The sequence below is a fragment of the Diceros bicornis genome, chromosome 15 (assembly GCF_020826845.1).
Source record: "Diceros bicornis minor isolate mBicDic1 chromosome 15, mDicBic1.mat.cur, whole genome shotgun sequence".
In the NCBI taxonomy this organism is placed as follows: domain Eukaryota; kingdom Metazoa; phylum Chordata; class Mammalia; order Perissodactyla; family Rhinocerotidae; genus Diceros; species Diceros bicornis.
In genome coordinates this window covers 21,091,620-21,097,851 of record NC_080754.1, presented here as the reverse complement: position 1 = coordinate 21,097,851, position 6,232 = coordinate 21,091,620, and positions in this window count along the sequence as shown.

Sequence of the window (6,232 nt, the reverse complement as noted above, 5' to 3'; positions counted from 1 at the left end):
GGCTGAGCTAGAAGTCTCAGAGCTGGGGTGAGGCTGCCCCCTTAAAGCCAAAGAGCTCACAGAACCCAGCCTCTCACAGTTTTAACACCAAACACCCACCCACACTGATCATTAACTGGCCTCATGACCTATAAAAGAAAAATAAACTCTCCCTATTTGCTTAACCTCTTGAGCTTTTTGGTTTCTTCTTCTCAGCAAAAATAAATACTTTCTTTTCTTCCTTTTTTATTTTTTTAAAGCAGGGAACACTGAAACACATTGTCCTTCCTCTGAGCCAAACATCATCAGGAAACTGTTTCCTGCACCTCTCCCACTTCCCATTATAAAATGTTAGTAAAATCCAAGGCAGAAGTCTTTCATCTCCAGGTGGTTACAAACCCCTCATTGTACTGGAATTATCTGTGGACGAGTTTGTCTCCCTAGGAAGACCCTGTACATTGCCCAAGGTCTGCTGCCCCCAACAAGGAGAGTGGCAGTAGAGAAGGCACTCCTGCCGGCTGTTCTGATGTCAGAGACCAAGTCAGGTGTATCAGTCCAGGTCGTCAGAGACGAGATGCCGAGATGGGACTAGATGTGCAAGAGATTTATTGTGACGCTGAAGAAGGCAGGGAGAGCCTTTTTAGGCCATGATGCAGGTCTGACATCTGTGAAGGAAAGAGAGAAGGGAAGAAGATTGCACGGGAAGAGTCTTGGACTGCCCCACAGTTCCTAGAATTTTCTGGTAATGAGGAATCTTTGAGCTGAAGTCTCCTGTTAACGCAGTCCAGTGTCTCATAGGAAGGAGCCTATTAGCAACCCCACCCTACCCAGTCTCAGTACAAAGACCAGGGGAGATCCAGAAGGGCAGCAGCTGGGACCATCAGTCTATTAGGTTCCCCACAGCAGGAAACTGAGGGCTGCATCTTCATGGCTGCCCACACTACAGGCAGAGCTGCTCCCCCAAGCCAGTTATTCCCGTATTCCAGCACTGTATTTCCTGTGTTTGGCAGTGGCGCAGCTGCCATTTACAAAGTACTTTCTCTTTCACATTCATCATCCAGTACTGTGCTCTCCAAGTGGAGTTGGAGTGGTCCCATGCAGGACTGCCTGCCTCAGAATCACTCAGGGGACCTGGGACAGATTGCCGGGCCCAACCCAGACACACTGAATGAGAACTGGGGGGGTTGGTCCCAGGACTCTGCAGTTCCAGCTGGCTCCTCCGATGATTAAATCTTCTGTTAAATCTTACTGTAGCCATCTCCATGCTACCAGCAAGGAAATTGAAACTGAGAGGCCAGCAGCCTGGGGAGCACTGCTTGAGGGGACCAAGGAAGTGGGGTCCTCCTGGAAAGTGAGGTGATGTATTCTAGAAGGTGAGGATAGAGACCTTTCTACTTGGAGACACTGAGGGGACACCAATTTATATTCAGTGTACCTGGTCTCTCTCCCCCAAGGAGAGTGCCAGCCTCAGGGGGGCAAAATTCTGGTCTGGTGTGTTCGCTGAGGTCTCCCCAGCACCCCGCACAGCACCTGCCACATAGCAGGTGCTCAATGAATGATTGCTAAGAGAAGGCACGGTGCATCTGGTAGAGTGTGCTCACTTAGAGAGGGCAGTGGAAGGGGGCCTGGTCCTGAGACGGTGCCTAGCCCCCACTGTGAAGCGGAGTCAGATGGCTTCATTTGCCTACGATCCGGGTGCACAGGGAGGCAAGCGAGAGACCAAGGACGCAGTGTGCAATGCCCACTGCCCATTGCTCAGGGCTCCCTGCCTAAAGCGGTGGCTGGTGTGTAACAGATGTTCACTAAATACTTGTTTTGAAAGAAAGAGAGAGGAGAGGAAGACCTATAGGCACCACCCCTGTAATCTGTTGAATCCCTTTCAGCCATTCCCGCCTACCTGTTCCCAGCTCAGATTCCCAACTTCTCCCTCACCTTCTTTCAGGATCCCTAGCTGACAGTTCCATAAATGGATATGCCTTTACTGATTTGTGTGTGTGTGTGTAATTGCTGCCTTCAGTGTGGTGCTGGGGGTCGGGGGAAGACAGTAAGGATATAAACTAATCATAGGAAATAATAATTCTAGGCCTCACCAATTTATGCCTACAAAATGAGGTCGCATTAATTTTTAAAGCATATATTTAATAGCTCTAAATGTTTACAAGTTTTTTAAAAAATTTTTGTTTTTAAAAAAATTTGTTACCATTTTCTTGCATATCCTTCTAGAGATATTCTATCTCATCCTTTTTGAACTTTTTACATGTGTTGACCCACAACACAAACCCATCTGCACTTTGCTTTTCACACCAAAGTACTTTGCACCTGCCTCATTCTTTTCTTAAGGTTGCATAGAATCCCATTAGATAGAATGCCTCATGAAATTTTAATGCCCAACCCAAAATGGCTCAAGCCCATATCATCTTTGATTTTCAGGAAGTCCAATCTTTTGCCAGGTGCCTTTCCAATTTGAGATGAAGAGTACAATTTTGGAGCCTCCGCTCCTGATGTTCTGTATGTACTGCATGTGTACACATGTGCACGCACAGGCACACACATATACACACGCGCACACACACACACACACACCATCTCAGAACAAGTCATAATATGTGAGCATAGGATAATCTAAATTTTTATGAAGAGAACATTTCATGCCCCTTGTACTCCAAACCACATACTTTTGCTTTCCTTTTAAGCCCTTCTGCATTGTGTCTCTGTTTTCCCATGAAGAATAGGTAAAACCTGCTTTAAATTTGCCCAGACAAAAGGCCACAGTGGTTTTTCCAAAACAGAGGAGATATGCATCCCACAGGTGTCTCCAAGACTCCAAGTATTGAGAGACTGAAAATTGTAGCTTTTTATTTTTTTAATTTATTTTTTCCCCCAAAGCCCCAGTAGATAGTTGTATGTCATAGCTGCACATCCTTCTAGTTGCTGTATGTGGAACGCGGCCTCAGCATGGCCGGAGAAGCAGTGCATCTGTGCGCGCCCAGGATCCGAACCTGGGCCGCCAGCAGCGGAGCACACGCACTTAACCGCTAAGCCACGGGGCCGGCCCTGTAGCTTTTTAAATGACAGTTTCAAGCTAAAATTCTATGGTTTAATGTTTGTTCCCTGAGATCTCCTAACTTCAAAGTTAAATTATTTGTGAGCCTGGAGGTCTTATCCCTGGGTGTGGGGTCCTGTAAGGCAGTTCCAGGAAAAGGCTGAAGGGAAAGGAAACCCCAGGGTCCCCTGGGATATGCCTTCCAAGTGGTGGAAGAAACTGTTTGGAAGTGATCCACCTGGGATCTTTCCTGGGTCTCCTACTTCCACAGGCTGATGGAAAGACCCTAATCCATTTTAAAAAGGTCTCACTAATATATAGATAGTCTAGGTCAACACGGCTCCTTCCAGCTTTTTGTTTGAGGGCTTATTACACCAGATACTATACTATGTAATCCATAAAACAATTCCACAAAGTAGCTACTATCATTAGCCCCATTTTACACGTATGGAAACAGAGGCAGAGAAAGGTTAAATTATTTGCCCAAAGCTACATAGCTAGTAAGTTGCAGAGCAAGGGTTTGAATCTGAAAAACTGCCATCAGTGACCACATCCTTATCCACTACAATGACACATAGATTACCTAGTGTTTTAGAAAAACCCAGTTTTTCCTCCTGTCTCCTTTACTCTCGCGTGACTACCACACTCATAACACTTCTGACACCAGAAGTGGGGACATTTTTTCCCCACATCAAGCAATTCTCTGCGACACCAGCTGTTTTTGTCCTAGAATGTAACTCAGTTCTCTCACTATGTATCTGGAGATAGCATCAGATCCCACTGGTTAAGGGCTTAGTCCCACAAGGCTGCCCACCCCACTTCAAATGCTGATCGCTTCACCTGTGCTTCTGACCATTTGGCTATAAACCAGATTCCTATGACCCCCTCCTTGGGTTCAATTAATTTGCTAGAGCAGCTAACAGAACTCAGGAAAACAATTTACTTATGTTTACTGATTTATTATAAAAAGATATGATAAAGGGTAGAGATGAACATCCAGATGGAAGAGATGGGTAGGGCAAAGTATGTGAGACAGGGCGCAGAGCTTCCATGCCCTCTCCAGGTGCCCCACTCTCCAAGTACCTCCATGTGTTCAGCAAGTCGGAAGCTCCCCGAACCCCATATTTTTTGGGATTTTATGGAAGCTTCATCACGTAGGCGTGATCGATCATTAACTCCATTTTCAGTCCTTCTTTCTCAAGAGAATGGGTGAGTGTGTGTATGTGTGTGTGTGTGAAAATTCCAAGCTTCTAATCATGATTTGGCCTTTCTGGTGACCAGCCTTCATTCAGGAGCCCACAAAGAGTTGCCCCATTAGAACAAAAGACATTCCCATCACCCAGGAAATCACAAGGTTTCAGGAGCCCTGTGTCAGGAACCAGGGCAGAGACCAATGTGTATATTTTCTATTATCTCACACCTAGTCTCATCCTTACCACAGTCCTCAAGGTAGGCATCATTAGCCCCAGTGTACATTAGCCCCCAGTAACCTGAGGCTCGGACAGGAAAATAACATGCCTGGTAGCAGGGTTTCAGGGGCGGGTCTCTCAGCAAAATATCAGAGAGTACACCTTTTCTTAGGCCTAATTACACAGTAATTACCATGTTCCTGCAAGAGGGAAAAAAATGTATACCTTCACAGTGCCTGCCTCCCGGTGTCCTGGATTCAGGACAAATGTCAAAATGTCACCTCCACTAGAACGGTCTCCAGGGGGAATCATCCTGCTGGAGATTCGTTTGTTTGCTCAAGGTCATGTTTCCCAGTTTCATTCATTCAGGTTCCACCCTCCCTACTCCTGCCATATCCACTTACCACCTGTGCTAATAAGTATTTCAAGTTTTCATTTATATAACTTCCACCTGCTGGCATTGACAATGGGGGCCAGTTGTCCATATACCATCCAAAGTGACTGGAAACAGTGGTTTGAAGCATGGCCCTCTATTTAAAGTACAAACCTCTATCCATAGCTCAGGAGATCAGGAGAAACCAAAGGGTTCTTTCTTTGATTCTGTCCCCATCTTCAGATAACCCCATTTTAGACTCATGTTCTTGGGATGTTATAGTCGAAAGTCCATGGGCTCCAAGCCCAGAGACCCTGAGAGGGGGCAGTGGCCTGAGACCACCCAGCTAGTACTGAGGATGACACCGAGGAACCTTAAGTGGGGCAGCTGTAACCAAGCACAGTGCTGAGAAGTCCAGATGATGGCCCAGGCATTGGGTGGGGTCTCCTTGGTGGCAGAGGAGGAGGAGGCTCTCTGAGGAGGGAAGGGGGGAAGAGTGAAGACACTGTCCATTTCACAGTTTTACCTGGGCTCAGCTCTGCTCCCTCCCTACCCTTGTCCCCAGATGTGGATCTCAAACCCACAACCAGCTTTTCTCTTACCTTCATCTCACAGTTGTGGGAAGGTGAAGAAAGGGCACAGGCTGCTGCCATCACCATCTCACTCCTGGGTTTCATTTTGGCTTTGTCTAAGGAAAAATTTTCTAATTATAGCTAACAAATTAGAGTGTAGTAGAGTGTGTGCAAAGAAAAAAGCCTTTGGAGACAAACAGCCCTGGGTTTAAACCCTAGCCCCATCTCATCCTAGCCGTGTGACTTTGGACGGGTGGCACGTCCCTAAGCCTAATTTCTTCATCTGTTAAGGGGCTGTGGGGAACTGCCTGACACACGGCACCTCTTTCTTCCTCCTCTTCTTTTTTCCTCCCCAAATGGAGAGTCTCATCTACTCCCTAGATGTCGCTTTTTCCAATCCCCAAACCCCACAGATGAAAAACTGACGGCAAGGCTGTCCCCCATGATCTGTCTCATTCACCTCTGGATCCTTCACCAGATCCCAGCAGCCATTCCTTGAGGAGCCAATTCAGTAAGCTGACTGATTGTGAAATCGTCAGTCTCCATTCCTTCCTCCATACTCCCAGCAGCTCTGTGACTGTTGAAAAAAAAAGAGGCATGCTGACTTGCCCCGGAGAGACAGAGTAAGAAGAGTGAATGGAGAATGTGGCGGTTGAAGAAGCTTGGAGCAGGGTAGAGGAGGCCAATGCTAATTTCGCATATCTTAAAAAAATATATATTGCCAAGACTCCTAGACAACACCTAGCAATCTTAGGTAACAAAGAAAGCAAGCAAAGCACCACCACATAACAGGTCAAAAACATCTCATTAATCTCTGTAATGTTACACATGACCTATTCTGTTTTTCAGTACATAT